This window comes from Epinephelus lanceolatus, chromosome 18 (assembly GCF_041903045.1).
Source record: "Epinephelus lanceolatus isolate andai-2023 chromosome 18, ASM4190304v1, whole genome shotgun sequence".
Lineage (NCBI taxonomy): Eukaryota > Metazoa > Chordata > Actinopteri > Perciformes > Serranidae > Epinephelus > Epinephelus lanceolatus.
In genome coordinates, this window is record NC_135751.1 from 18705523 (window position 1) to 18722349 (window position 16827).

Below are 16827 nucleotides of genomic sequence, written 5' to 3' on the forward strand. Positions count from 1 at the left end.
AAATTTTCATCAGTTTTGCTGAAAGATTTTAGGTTTGAAATAAATATATTAAGTACTTTTTTAATAAGTAAAAGTTTTGCAGATGCCTTTTTTCCCAGTTGAAAATTACGTTGATGCCGTACAGACACAAACACCTACTAAACAGCTTAAAATGTGAGGATTGGTGTAAAGGAGAATTATTTCTCCTCAGGAATTACACTTTAAAAAGCAATTCCACCTCAAAGATGCTAAAGGGAAATGAGATTTTCATGTTTGGTTACATTTGGCTCATTATTGCTCCCAGTGTGAATCCTTTGCTACTAAAATAGGCTGCAACTTCACTGCATTTAGCAGTGTAGATCTGATGAAGCAGAGTGAAGCTACAGCAGCCCAGAGACAAGGAAAAAGCAATAATCTGAGCTGCTGAGGACAATGGGAGAAACCTTGGAGTAGACAATCACCATTCTCCAAGGACAGCTGAAGATGCAATTGGAGCTGTCACAGGAAGGGATTGGTTTGTAAGTCAGTAGCTTGGAGTTACAATAAGTACATGATGATCTCTCTAGGATTTAGTAAAAAACAAAAATCCACATCCAAGTTTTTTGTACTAGTCTACATAACATTAACAAAAAAATGTGAGTTTTCTTCATAGCTTAAAGAGTAGTTTTTATGTGCTCAGTTATTACAAGCATCAGGAGTTCTCTTAATCATGTCATGAAAACTTTTGCCCAAAAATATTTGCAGGATCACACTGCAATGAGAAGTGCATGGTTTGAGCATTGATTACTGTAGTTGGATTTGACCTAGTCCAGTAGTCATATGGCCAAAGATACATAAATCTCAGACAACAACATTAATGTAAAAAAGGCTTCTACATGAGAGACTGAAAACCATTCAGTCACTCCAGCTGCATTTATCTCATAAATCTTGTATAGAAAGGCTGTTTGCTGAGGCAATAATCGACAATGAGAGATAAGTACTTAATATCAAGTACTTCGGCGCACTCAGTGAGAATCACTACCTGTCATTCTCCCTGTTTGCTTAACTCTCTTTTGATGACACAAAGGAGAGCTCACGCAGTCATTAAAGAAATCAGTCCAACTTGGTTCAGTTTTTTTGCCATCACACATTTACTGTATTTGATGACGCTGTTACATAAAGCTACAAACACTACAAATCACTATAAATAACCTTGTAGTTTCAGGGGGTGATTTAATGGAAGGTTCATCTTGACATTTTGTATATAATGTGAACCTATGAGCACTCATTACAACACAAACCTGACCTGATTTCATTCAGAAACTCTTTCATTTCTGTGCAGGTCACCGGATCAGCCTCTTTTCTGTTATACTGTATAAAACCAGTACTTATATTGCAAACCAAAACGTACACATTTCCTTTTTATCCAGCCTGAATCCTCAGTGGATTGAGGTTACTAACTCAACCCCAATCGTCAGAATAAATTGACATTGTACATTTCTGCAAACCACAGATATACTATAACATTTGTTTGTTATTGTGCAGCAGACATGTTGAAACTATGTTTCTTTATGTTTGTTTACGCAATGCTGTGGTTAATGTGTGGTTATTTGTTGGCACAAAAACCACTTGGTTATGGTTAGGGAAAGACATTTTGGCTTACAACATCCAGTTTTGGTGGCACAATCACAGCTGGAAATGGTGTCAATATATTGCTCACAAACATCCAGTTTTCATGGCACAATGAAGCTGGATATGCTGTTGATGTCTTGCTAAAAGCACCAAGTTTTGGTGGCACAATAACAGCTGGCAAAGTCGCCAATGTCTCACTAAAGCTTACCTGGTTTTAGTGGCACAATCAGGCTGGAAATGCCATTGATGTCTCACAACACCCAGTTCAGTCCAGAACACATTAGTCAAAGAAAACTTAATTTCCATTTGGAGTATTATATTTTGTGGTATGGCTCTGTTCTGAGGCCTCTCTGCCTTTCCTCGGGCCTATGCAGGGGCGTAGCACCAAATTCTGGGCCCTGTACACTCTCAATGTCAGTGGGCCCCTATCCATGCCAGTGCACGAGGCGCGTGAGCAAAAAAAAAAAAGAAAAAAAAAAGAAAAAGAAAAAAAGGGGTATTTATTTAAAATAAAAAAGCATAAATATGGTTTTAAGCTACACCCTTCCTTGCATCTGATGCAGAACTCTCTACATCTACAAGAATAAAGAATTGGTATTAGCCTCTTAACATACAAATAACCCAACCTACTTTTTAAAGCAAGCTCACTTTGTATTTCTAGAGCCATTTCAGTGCAAGATAAACTGCTAAAAATAATGAAACATATGGCCAAGCATTGCTTATTATGTTGACAGATTGTCTTTTAAATGGGGCTCATTTTTGTGTTGCTATGGGCTGAGCTCTAAGGCTGTCAACCAAACAGCCATAACTGGTAAGTATCCACAAGAGGGCGCTTGACAGCGCTTGACATCTACCATTTAGAACAAGTACAAAGATAATGTGAAAGGTTGCAAATATGTTCATTAAAAGTCAAACGTGAAGTAAACATCAGATATGCTTTCCTACAATAGATGCTTAGACTAGCCTAATTATTTGCTATACCACACAGTATTCATCATGGTCAGCAAGTTGCAGAGGCAAAAATGTTTTAAGCCATTTTTCAACCAGATTGAGAGGAATAGCTAATTGTTTTTCTTCTTCTCACCACCTACACCTCTCTCTCTCTCTCTCTCTCTCTGTATCTATCTATCTATCTATCTATGGCAAAAATGTATGGCAAAAATCATAATCACAATTATTTTTGACTGATATTGAGATCACAGTTATTTAACATGATTATTCATTGGCTTTGGTAACATCGTGAATTTATTGAGCATTACAATAGCTTTTAAGCACAGCACTGCACTGCAATGCTAAGGCTTTTTACCAGACAAAAATAATAAATTGCTTTATTGCTCAATTAATATATTGCTAGTGTGCACTTGAGCCTACAGTGATATTGGTAAGCTATTTACATGTTGATATATGCAGCAGAAATATTGCTAGGTGGATCATTTATTAAGTCTCAGCACGGAGTTTCACTTTCAGCTCTGCTGTGTTAGTAGACAATAGGCTATAGCACACGCACTGAACCAAAAGGCTAACTTACTTTAAACTTAAGGTAAACAACTCGCATTTAGGCAGCAATTCTACCAGTCAGCAGCTCTCTCTCTCTCTCTCTCTTTCTCTCTCTCTCTGTCTCTCTCTCTCTCTCGCTACTCTCTCTCTCTCTGTCTCTCTCTCTCTCTCCCTCGCGAACCAACATACCAACGTAAGGGGGGGTCGGACGGGGGAGCTCGCCCTTGAATAGCCTACTTGAACAACGATCTCACCTTGTCTTTGCTCATCTCTAATCTCAGCCTCATCTTCAGAAGAGCCGCCAGGACTGGCCACTGCTGCTCCTGCTGCTCCAGCTGCTGCGGCTGCGCCAGCGCCACTGTTTGTTTCTGAAACTGGTTAATGTTGACAACTAACCTTAGCTGGCCCATAATTGTCTTTATACTTACAGCCGCAAGCAGCCTGGTTGGCAACTAGCTAAGCTAAAGACTTCACATGAGCATACAAACATCAGCAGCAGCTGTCTGGAGTGGACTACGTTAACTTTAATTGGACTTTGCATAACAAGCAAACTCGGTTCACCTTTGGGAAAGAAAGCAGTCAACAGCTGCCTCCCCTCATTCTGCCTTCTTTCTTTTTCTTTCCTCTCTTTCTTCTTTTGATACCCCGATTTATGCTTTTTGGGCAGCATGATGTCTAGCCCCCAGGTCATTCAATCTGGGCTCACTGACGTTATACTTGTCGCCGGTCGCTGTCGGGCGGACTAAACCATTTTGCGCCTCCAAGAGGGGGCCCCCAGAATGTCCAATATGTGGGAGGACTGTGACATAAAGTTCATTCTCTCAGTTGATGTTATCAATATATTTGAAATAAATTATGACACCAATTAATTGGAGGGCCCAATTCATTCGAAATAAAAACAAAAAAAAATAAAAAATCAGGATTTTCATGGGCCCCTCTCCCTACTCGGGCCCTGGGTAGTCAGGTCCACTTTTCCCCCCACTACCACGCCCATGGGCCTATGTGGAAAGCCTAAGGCGGAAAGAGTACACCTCTCTGCCCTTCCATGCGCCTACATGGAAAACCTAACCCCCAGTTTCCACCAGATGTGTGTTGGTTGCGTCTGCGCTCTGGCACAGCAGCGGAGTTGATAGGATTCAGTTCTAGTCAATGTGTGTGTTTCCACCGGCTGCGGCTGTGCTGCGTTCCGGCTCCGTCTCAGCTGCGGCACTCCGGAGCCCTCCGCAACAGATACGCAGGACTTCTATTTTTGCCAGACGCTGGAGCAACGCAGCAATTCAGCACAGAGCAGATTGTGCGGGGCAGGAAGTCGTGCACAGAAACAAAATACAACATCCGGTTAATTTTCAAAATAAAATACACAGTGTTCACGGCGGTCAGTGGATCATATTTCCCTGCACTACACCTTAAAAACTACATAATGGGCAGAGGCAGGCCTGAAGTCAACAGGTCAGAGGTTTTCAGATGTCATTTCACCCCACTGACACCATGGACAAGGAGATATTAATCATGGAGGAGCACTGAGATGTCTTCCGGTGGAGCTGCACCGCTCTGCACAGCAAACGCAGCCGGTGGGTATTGACGGATGGCGGAGCACGCAGCGGATAACCAGCGCTGCCGTACCGCAACGGACACGCATCCAGTGAAAATCAGGCATAAGGCCGGGAGAGCAGAAGCAAAATCTCCCCGGGAACAGAACAGAGCAGCATCAATGACTAACAGAAATGACTGATAAGTCAGACATGAAAAGGAGGAGCTTGGGTGGAGGCGGGTTGCAAAGCAGCTTGCAGAGGAAGCAGCAACAGTAGGCAGGCCAGAGCAGTAAACAGGGCACCCTGAATGAGATTCGCCATCAGGTTGCATAGAAAGGAATCATGTGACCTATCAGCTGACTCCCTTCCATCAATCAGCTGCTCCATCAGTTGTTTGGGCTGTTAGAGATCAGTTGATGTAGCTAAAAAAAATAAAAAAATAAAAAAACATCTGGTTTTGTCGTTTGCTGGTTTTAAACAATAGTCTGCAATTTGGCAGCCTTTTGCCCAGGTCAAATGCCATCCACCACCCCAAGTGAGCTCATATACATATAATCAGAACTACATCACTACCTCACAACACTGATAATTTGCAGAAGGGTACATTACCAACATTTTATTCTGGCCACTGAGCTGCACAAACACATACCCCTATGACTCAGGAAGAAAGAGGGGAGTGAAATGAAGGGTACAGGCAGGTCAGCATGTTGCAGAGAGATCTCATCAACAGTAACAGGAAACAACAGTGTAGCAGGATCAAGTCATACACTGTTTTTGAGAGTGTGAAAACTCTATCACAACACCTGCAGTGCACCTTTACAGAAGTGTCCCTACTCGCTACCCATTTGCTGCTACGAATTGCAAGGATTTTAATTTAGCTTTAAAAACTAATTCATGGTTATTTCTTTGATTTAACCCCACAAGGTGCTTTAAAGCGTTGACTATGTCAGATGAACACAGTATATAAGATATTACCAGTTAACAAAGAGTGCCCTCTTCAGTCTGTGATGTAACACTACAGTTATGCTCAAAACACACATCCTCCAGAGACCCTGCGTCCTCATATAGTCCAGGGGCCAAGGCAGATTTTGGTATCACTTAAAGGGACCAAACAATTTTGGTATTTTTGACTTCCTCTATGTCTCTAGTTTACATTTTGGTATGATAGACCAGCCTATCTAGTAGCTTAATAAAAAAAAATTGGACAATCTTTGGGTCCTCCCCAAAATTGAAAATAGTCAAAATTGAGACTTCTCCAAAAGGGACAGTGTCTGTCTTATCACATGAATCTCAGGAAATAATTATCAGAATGTCACCAGATTTGGACTGAATGTACACAGACAGTTGCTGCACACAATGCAGCAAAGATTTCATCAGTACCTTGCTCCTTTTAAAAAATGTATACACCTAAACACACCTGAATTATAGGCGGACATGGAATAAGGAATAAAAAATTTATGTGTTTGCCATTATTAATGTAAATAAGCCAATCACCCCAAAATTGCATTTATATGTCCCAAAGAATGTTATCTTATCATAAGAGTAGGTTATTAGATTATTCACCTGACCATCTGATGTCACCAGCCCCTGACAGGTAACTAGTGCAGCCAGAACTTCAAACAGACAAATAAAATGGGGCCCTATTAGTCCAGGGGCTAATGGGATCGTTTTCACAACTTGGTAGGCCCCTATCACCCACGGGGACCAACAAATTTTGGCATTTTTATCTCTCTACAGGTCTCTAGTTTATATTTTGGTATGATAGCCCTGCCTATCTAGTAGCTTAATTATAGTTATCACTCTGTAAACAAACTTACACCTGTGTAGGCAAAACACTACAAATAGGGTGAAAATTAACTGATAGATATCCCCATGAAATTTGCCAAGTTGAACACTCATATCAAGACAAGCATTATTTGTATTAGAAATTTTCTGAAGTATTTTATTTAAATATGCATCATTTTTGTTAATGAAGGCAATCACCACTCAACAAATTGATTACTCAGTTACTGTGCTAACACTCAGTGTTACTGTAGCCTACAGTAGGCCTGCTAGCACTCAGAGATGCCCAGTTGCTATTTGACCCATAACTAGGAGGCAAAGGGAGTGCTACCGCTTGCCAAAGGAGACAAAGATGACCACAAAGACACAAAATGACCATAAAGAGACACAAAATGACCACAAAGAGACACACGTGTATACAAACACACACAGTGACTATGAAGAGACACAAAATGACCACAAAGAGACACAAAATGACCACAGAGACACACATGTATACAAACACACACAGTGGCCACAAAGGGATACAAAATGACCACAAAGAGACACAAATGAATACAAACACACATAATGACTACAAACACACACAAAATGAACACAAAGAAATTTAAAATCACTACAAAAAGACATAAAATGACTACAAGGAGACTAAAATGTACTACAAAGAAACACAAAATGACTACAGAGACACAAAATGATCACAAAGAGACCATAATGACGACAAACACACACAAAATGACTACAAAGAAATTCAAAATCACTACAAAAAGACATAAAATGACTACAACGAGACTAAAATGTACTACAAAGACACACAAAATGACTATAAAGAAACTCAAAATAACTATAACAAGACTGAAAATGACTATAAAGAGATAAAAAAAAATGGCCGCACAGAGACACAAAATGGAAATCTTCAGTATCTCATAGTAACTCATTAGCATATTTGGAACCATGATGAGTGGAATGCATGAAAGCATCTGTATTCTAAATTCTAAGTTCTAAATTCTAAGTTCTAGATTCACAGAGTTTGTAAATAGGAGTCAGATGTGATCTCGTCAGTCTATGAGTAAAAGTCGACAGAGAAGTCGATTTGCACCTCATCAGGATCGAAGCAAGTCGTCAATTCAACGGATTTTAGGTGACACAGGTAAGTCTCTGTTGTTGACAGACCACTGGTTAACCTGTTAAAATGTAATAAGTATTATGGCTGTTTTAATTACTTCATCACTGTAAAGTAATTTATTACAGTTGATTAGTTTTTGAACAAATATTTTATACTGGGCAATGAAGCAGAAAAATGTCCCTAATTAGTTAGATATAGCTAGTTAATCCTAACACTGTGTAGACAAGTGTGAGAACTTGGTGAGTCAGAGTTGTGATGTACAATACGAAGATGTGTTTACATGAACGTTCATGAGACGATGGTTTCTTGTGTATTCACACAGCAATAAATGAGACAGATTATCTGTGAAAAAAATCATTCTCCTCTGCCTACTCTATTGCCTTGTAGCACTTCTAATGGCCTTACCGCGTGTGAACGAACACAACCAATCTGAGCCAAGGAGTCTGTAACACAGCCGTCAGTCATGTCAGTCGCTCCATGAACTACGGTCAAACTGTCAAACAAGGCAGCACTTATCAAATATGAATCAAGATTCTGTTACTGCATTGCCTAATGCTCTCCTCAAATGTTTTCAGAAACATATTTTAGTTTAGTGTTTAACTGTGAAACGAGGGTGTTTGTGACCTGGCCACCATGTTGGATACAGTTAAAAGGATTACCAAGCACTGCTCACCAGTCAGAGCAAACTTTCCCCTTTAACAGCTTAACGGTACACTAAGGCTGCTTTCACACCTGCCCTGTTTGTTTCGGTTTAATCGAACTTGAGTTTCTTTGCCTCTTAAGTTGGGTTCGTTTGGGCAGGTGTGATCACAGACCTTCTTGAAGAGCCGGTGTCGGTCTGGTTACAAACGAGCTCTGGTGCAGTTTGTGGTGAGAACGTGGTCCAACCTTGATCTGAACCAACTGCAGTCACATGACACATTGTTTGGGGTAAACATGAGCATGTTACAGTCCTGGAGGATTATTAATGTGCACCTCCTCATGTACTGCCTTAATATGCACATTCAGCACATCCAATGCATCAAAACATTGTTTTCTAGTTGGAGCCGCACCTCATTTTCAAACTGACTAAAATGAACAATGACAGCAATATAGTCCACGATGAGCAGCGCTAAAATCAACCCCTATGGTTGTCCCTCCATTGTGACATTAGAAAGTATCACATTTATCTTGCATGTTAACTCTTCTTCAATGTTTTGTTTACTTCCTGGAATTTTCCCGCATTGAAATTCTGTCCAAACAAAAGCAGCTTTCTCACGCAGGCATTTCATCTGGTCCACTTGTAAATGCTGCTGTGAGAACACGAACCAACTCTAGGCAGTTATGTAACTTTGTAATAAAATAAGTCCCTGATTCGGACCAAAGCAAGGTCTCTAGGTCTGAAAGCACGCTAAAATATGTTTTTAAAAACATTTGAGGTGAGAAATAGGCAGTACAGTTACAGAATCTTCAGGCATATTCAGGCATTTTATCAGCACTACCTAGTTTGACAGTTGGACCTCAATTCACAGACAACTGACATCAACAAACTGACAGCTGCACTCAACACTGATTGGCTGTTACTGGGTGCCAGAGTCAGATTCTAGCAAATGCCACTAGGGGCAGTAGGTAGCGGAGGGTTGTGATTATTTTTTTTCCACAGATTATCTGTTCTTCTTTCAGGATATAGCGATAGTTTCAGCAAATATGACACCAAGTTATTTTCAAGTAAAAAAAAACCCACTGAGCTATTTAACATGAGTTAACAACCTGTTCTTCTTTCTCTCCGTAAGATAACTGTTCATGATGGGACAGTTTTCATCGATCCCCGAAGGCTACAAACAACTGAAACGTATGGAAGAAGGAAGCTTTGGTTTTTCGGTCCGATGCATCAAAAAGGACACCAAAGAGACTGTTGATCTGAGGATCCCATTCCCATGCAGCGTGGACACTGAAGTAGGTCCCTTTAATCATTGGCATGGTTATATGGGTTTTAACTAAATATCAAAAATGGTTTCCTGCCTTTAGTGCATGTAAACATGTCAGCTGTGTGTCAACAACTAAGCATCAAACTTGTCATGTATTTTGTTGTCTCCAGTTGCCTCTCATGACTTTTTTCAAGAAGAAAAACCTGGACAAGTGTAACATTGTCAGGTTCATTGAACCTGTCACATTACCAGACAACCGCACCGCTCTGGTCTATGAGTCACTGGATGTGACTCTACGAGACTACATCAGCACCAACGCCAGACTGAATGTGCATGAAGTCAGGAGTGTGGTCCAACAGGTAAGGTTACAGTATTATCAGACACAACGCTAAAGTCAAAGAGCTGTCGGTGTTGCTCAATTGTCTGACTGTCATCGTTGATCTTTGCACTCACAGTTGGCCACAGCATTAAACGCCCTGGAGAACATCAAAGTGATCCACTCAGACATAAAGTTGGAAAACATCATGCTGGTGGATGGTTACACGCAGCCCCTCAGGGTGAAGCTTAGTAACTTTGGGAGGGCTCTTCCATCCAGATTGGCAAAGCAGGGACGAGTTTGCCAAGCAGTGAACTACAGGTGAGCTACACGAATCACAATTCTACTAGTTTGTAGGAAATTTCTGCCATCTGCACAAATATGACAATGTGCCTAATTCTGTGTCCACATTTGTTTCATATTCAGGGCTCTGGAAATATTTTTGGGACTGCCATTTTCAGAGTCCATCGACATGTGGTCTCTGGGAGTTATGATGGCAAGACTTGTGCTTGGTTATTCCCTCTTCCCTGGACATGTTGACTATGATGTAGTAAGTCACTAACTGCTTTCTTGTTTCTGTCCTTCTAAAAGATCTAGTACTGCTTCACTCATCACTTTGTGATCTAAAGAATGATTGGCTCTAGATCTTAAAGATGCCCTGTGAAGTTTTCTTGGAGCTAAACACAGTTTTAATTCATATTTGTTTCAGTTAATTTACTGCTTCAGAAAACATTTACAAAGCTGTCTGTTTAAATATTTAGAATCCTGCATTGTTTACATTTACACTAGATGAAATCCTGATAGTGAAACAAATCATTTTGCAGGGGTTGTGATGCTCAAATTTTTTTTAATTTGATTTACAGACGTCTCATTTCCAATGTAAGTCTATGGGGAAAAGTCTGGCATCATGTGACAGACCCTGTCGTTGTAACTTCACTTTTGGCCACAATATACAATTAGCTTCAGAGCCCGACACACTTCCTGGGAGCTTGATACCAGGAGCATATCACTACCAAAGTGAGCGCTGTGTCCGCATACTAGGCGTTTTCAGTGGGTGTTGGCCTCTACCAGGGTTGTCCCTTGTCACTGATCCTGTTTGTGATTCAGGGGGAAGGAAGGGGTCTGGTTTGGGACCTCAGAATTGCATCTCTGCTTTATGCAGATGATGTAGTTCTGTTGGTGTGACACTGTGACCTCCAGCATGCACTGGGGCGGTTTGCAGCTGAGTGTAAAGCAGTTGGGATGAGGGTCAGCACCGCCAAATCTGAGGCCATAGTCCTCTGCCGGAACCCTTCTGGATTGGGGGAGAGTTACTGCCCCAAGCGAGAGAGTATCTCGGGGTCTTGTTCACGAGTGAGGGTAGAATGGAGCACGAGATGGATCAACTTCTGCAGTGAGGCAGGCACTGAGCCAGTCCGTCGTGATGAAGAGGGAGGTGAGCTAGAAGGCGAAGCTTTCGCTTTACTGGTCCAGCTTTCGTTTTACTGGAGGTGTTTCGGGCACGTCCCACTGGTAGGAGGCCCCGAGGTAGACCCAGAGCACACTGGAGGGATTACATATCTCATCTGGCCTGGGAACGCTTTGGGGTCCCCCAGGAGGAGCTGCAAAGTGTTGCTGGGGAGAGGGACGTCTGGGGTGCTTTGCTCGGCCTGTTGCCCCTGCGACCCGGCCTTGGCTAAATGGATGGATGGATGGATGGATGGATGGATGGATGGTACAAACAAAAAAAAGACTTAAAAAACAATGCTCCAATGTGCAGGGAGGACTTGGTTTCATTAGAAATGTTTAACACTAGTGCAGATACACCACCTCACATCTGGTACCAAAATGATTTTTGTGATACCCTACTTAAAGCTATAGTTGGTAATGTTGGAGAGCTAGCAAGATTTGAAAGCGGCACCTCCTCTCAGCTCCACCCCCTCCACCCCCTCCTCCCCCTCCCGTCAGTGCTCCGTCCAAAGCCACGGCCCCACAAACTTGAACGCGCATCCTGCACTGCAGTAGGAGTCAGCAGAGCAGAGGAGAGCTGAGTAAAATAACAAATCCCCCCTAAGCAAACAAATAATTACCTGTCCAACAGAAAGACAGCAACCTCTGCATCACTTTTCAGGCCCTTCAGATCCCTCAGTTGTCTCCACTGTTCAAAAGCTGGACTGCTGTTGATGTTTGGTTTGTCCTCTCGCTTTATCCAAAGCCTTTTTTGTCACAGTCTTTTCTGCCTCCGACTTTCTTTTCTCAGCCTGTTTAGCGGGCCGAGCCGTTACAAGTAACACTGGAAGTGGTACTTTTGGCTGCATTTTCTCTGCCATTGTTCAGCAAACTCCTGCTAACTCGGTATTTCTGCTGAGGAGTGTGCTGAATATTTCCGGCAACGGTGACAAGTGATGAGTGCACAGGGAGGAGGGAGGAGTGAGGGAGGGGGGCTCGGGCAGGACGAGACATGAAGGCATCTGATTGGTTCTTTTTCGCACCGAATGGCAGGGATTGGTCAGAGTTTTTACAGGCCTGCAGCTGCCACAGAGGTCGGATTTTTTTCATTCTTTTTTCTGAACACATTATGTATTGACTACTCTAAGGATGGAAGGACCATTTCACCCAGTATAATAAGAAGTGTTTCTGAACAGGATTACCAACTATAGCTTTAAGGAAATATAAAAGCAAACTTCCTAAATGAGACACAGTCTAAAAAAATTTTGATTCTAAGTGCTACAGACATTTCAGCAACAAAATATATAAGGGTTTGATACCCAGCGGAAGCTCCACAGGGTATTTTTAAAAAACACAGTGAAATTGACACTTCCTGGAAAACAGTTAATCACAGAGTAGGTGTGGACATAAGATCTAACCAGTCATAAACTTTTAGGTAATCCTGTATTGCATGAAGCAGCATTTGGTGTGCTGTTAATGTTTTGGCCGCATTTGTGTCAGATGTAATTTGTACTTTGAGAGATGCTGTACAACATACAGAGTTTATTACAAATACTACTTTGACAGTTGGACAGCCATGAAGAGATTAGAAGCATCCTGTTGCATATATTGATGTGATGCTGTGTTTTTCTTCCAGCTGAGACAAATATTGGATCTCCTGGGTTATCCCCCGCACCATCTTCTTGAAGCTGGGATGCACTTAAACAGATACTTTGCGCAAAGATGTAACGGCAGATGGAGAATGAAGGTACGACAAGATTAGAGTCATTTCATCCACAACACTGTCTTATGTAGTTAAGATGATACTTTATAACATTTTTCACATCTCGATCAGATAATGTGATGAAGAAGTTCCTGACATATTTTTAATCTTCTTTTAGACATTTAAGGAGTTTGGGTATCATTGGACTGTTGCCAACAAATGGTACTCCAGAATCAGCAACCTGGACAGTCTGGACACGGTAGGAGGTTACTTGGATTGTGCTGTAGCTGCTGAAGATGGACTTTAATTGATTCTCTTTTCATGAATCATAAAGTTTACTGGATTTGCTTTTGTTTCCCACATTAGTTGCAAATAGAGTTAAGGGACATGATGGAGCCGGCTGAGAGGATAGAATACACAGATCTGCTGAAGGCAATGCTTCGGATGGATTCAAGCGAGAGGATTACCCCCAGTCAAGTCCTCGCCCATCCATTCATCACGAGAGGCACCCTTCAACCTAGCTCTGAGTAAGTGTCTGCGTTTGCACAAAATCCAACACAGATTAATACTATTAATTGCATTTATTATCTTTTGTGAGTTCTTTATTTCAATTTAATTGTGCCTTTTAAATAACTGCTGCCCATCTTCATTCAGCAGCATACATGAAGCCTTGGCTCAACCTCCACAAACGCCCTCCGTCAGCACATCGTTGGAGTGTAATAACTGGTAAGACTATTCTCCTCATTTCAGACATGTCTATTTTTTTTAAACATTAAATGTTGGATACGTTCTCAGTCAGCTGTTTGTTTAACTCCGTGTGCCTTAATTCAACAGGTTGGGTTCTGACAGTGAGTGTCATGAATCTGATTCAGCACAAATACCTCCAGGTGTTATCTTGGTGCAGCCTGCACCACCTGAATGCCGCCTGGCGTTGGTGCAGGACAGCAGGCAGAGTGAAGGAGCTTGGTAAGAGAATTTGTACATGAGTTACAATGAGTTTGGAAGGTGATGCAGCTAAAACAAGAAAGCATTTATGTATTTTTTGCCTTTCCAAAACCCAAAACACAAAAGCAAAAGTGTAAAGAATGGGTCAGACAGTGTTTATCTGCTCTAACAGTAGCCCGTAGAGTTAACATGTTTGGCTTAGTAGCTTAATATCTACAGAAACCACACACACACACACACACACACACACACACACACACACATTTGTTGCTTTTTAAACTAGTTATGATCATTATCAAAATCCAACACTGATTAATACTATTAATTGCATTTATTATCTTTTGTGAGTTCTTTATTTCAATTTAATTGTGCCTTTTAAATAACTGCTGCCCATCTTCATTCAGCAGCATACATGAAGCCTTGGCTCAACCTCCACAAATGCCCTCCGTCAGCACATCGTTGGAGTGTAAAAATTGGTAAGACTCTTCTCCTCATTTCAGACATGTCTATTTTTTAAACATTAAATGTTGGATACGTTCTCAGTCAGCTGTTTGTTCAACTCCATGTGCCTTAATTCAACAGGTGGGATTCTGACAGTGAGTGTCATGAATCTGATTCAGCACAAAGTGTACCTCCAGGTGTTATCTTGGTGTAGCCTGCACCACCTGAATGCCGCCTGGCGTTGGTGGAGGACAGCAGGCAGAGCGAAGGAGCTTGGTAAGAGAATTTTCTCTGGACATGTCATTCAGAAGATATGGAGTTAGGCCATCAGTAGAGCAGATTAGTGATAAAATATTAACTCTGTGTTTGTGTGTTTGTGTAGCCCATTGGATTTTCTGGAGGAACTATTTGAAAATAGTTCAACTGAGAGCTCTGACATGCCACAGGAGGACACAGAATCCAGCGACACCACATCTGGTAGGAAATGCTAACCTCCACTTGTGTCTGACGTGTTCGGGTCTTTCACATTGTTGATTCTACCAAGGACAGCTGAGTCATTAATGTCCTTTTGATTTCCATCATCATTGTGCCCCAGAAGAAGCAAAAGAGGAAGAAGAAGAACCGCTTCCAGCGACTCTGGGACTGGACCAAGGCGACCTTCACCTGCCATGGATGTTGAGTCTTAAGAATACCTCATGAAGGTGTGTTTTCACATGCATACACACTATTGACACATCTGTGTGAAACTGATGTCAGCTGTCAGGAGTTGTGTAGTTACTACTGCTAATATTATTAGTCATACTGATGCTATTATAATGCACATATGATTATTATTAATGTCACATACAGATACTATTATATGATAATATATACATGTAAAATACACTGATCTGCCAAAACATTAAAACCACATAAAAGTAATTCACCTCACCTGTCAGTGGTTTTAATGTTTTGGCCGATGAGTGTATATACTATCATACCACTATTATTATTATTATTATTATTTGTATTATTGTTCATATATCTATTAGTATTGTTAACTTCTCTCTCTCCCTCTCCCTCTCCCTGTAGGTATTTTGTCCTGTAGGACATCCAGGCTACCGTACCACTCAAAGGTTTGGACACACTTTCCCATTGACTTGAATGAAAAAGTGTGTCCAAACTTTTGACCGGTACGGTACATAGGACATCTATTGCACGTCTGTCCGTCCTGGAAGAGGGATCCCTCCTCAGTTGCTCTTCCTGAGGTTTCTTCCATTTCTCTCCCTGTTAAAGGGGATTTTTTTGGGAGTTTTCCTCATCCGATGTGAGGGTCAAAGGACAGAGAGATGTCTTATATTGTAAAGCCCACTGAGGCAAATCGAATCCAATTGAATACAAGTGAATTGAATTGGATTTGATTGAATTGAATTGAATACAAATGAATTGGATTGAACAGAATAGAATCAAAATTTAAATTGGAAAAAAAAACAAAAAACAAAAAAACAAAAATCACAAATCTGTGTCATGACTTCTGAATATGCAAGGGGAAACACTACTACATTATTCTGTGTATCTGTCTATTGGTGAGGAATCATTGAAATGTAGACGAGGTTGTAACTTATCACACAAAACAAGACACTGCATCTTTTCTTTTTTTAAAAAAAAGAAAGGAATTTATGTTATATTATTTGCCAACATCCACCAAAAACTCTGGTGACATTTAAGAAAGATGATATTTTATTAATTTCAGATTCAAAATAAAAGTATTCACACAAACATGTTTTGAGTAAAAAAAAACAAAAAAAACAAAGAAAATAAAAACAAAAAGGATAAAAAAAATAAAAAACAAACAAACAGTGGCATTTCCCACCGCCACTTCACTGTTACTGTGGTTACCGGGAAACATCCCATTCATCAAAAAAAGGTAATTATTTATAGAAAAAGGAGGAATAAGCACACATTAATAGAACAGAGTGACAAACGACTGGCAGTACTGACAGTGGTACTAAGAGTGGTACGACTACTTGTTGTAGTACTTAGCTGTTGAGCTAGAGGTTACCTGTTGATGCGCAACTAAACTAAACAGCAGATGTGTTACGAACCTGTAACACGGAGAGAGAAACAGAGAGACAGAGAAAGACACCCCAGAGTCCAAAATAAATCTCTGTCACCGACCACAGTGATAAATATACATCTGCTTCTTCTTTGTTTCCAGCCAATATAATTATATAAATATACCACAGTACTTGTGGAAGTGATAACCAATCTGAAGTACTATACCGGTATGTTGGAGTTCATTTCACTGGTGCCCACTTTCAAGCCATATTCCAGAGATACTCTGTTAAATGAATCTTAGTAATGCAGGTTAATTCATACAACAATTGTCAAAGCATATTGCCATTTCTCATTTTCCTTGCCCACAGTCCCCCTGATGGAGGTAACGTCAGTGGTGAAGTTCAGTCAAAAGCCCCAAAACCCCACATGCACCTTAACCCGTAAATGTTCCAGCAGGATTTCCATGTCTGCAGCATGTGGGAACAGGAGTCAATTTTCCATGCAAGGTTTTAGGAGGTCCTTTA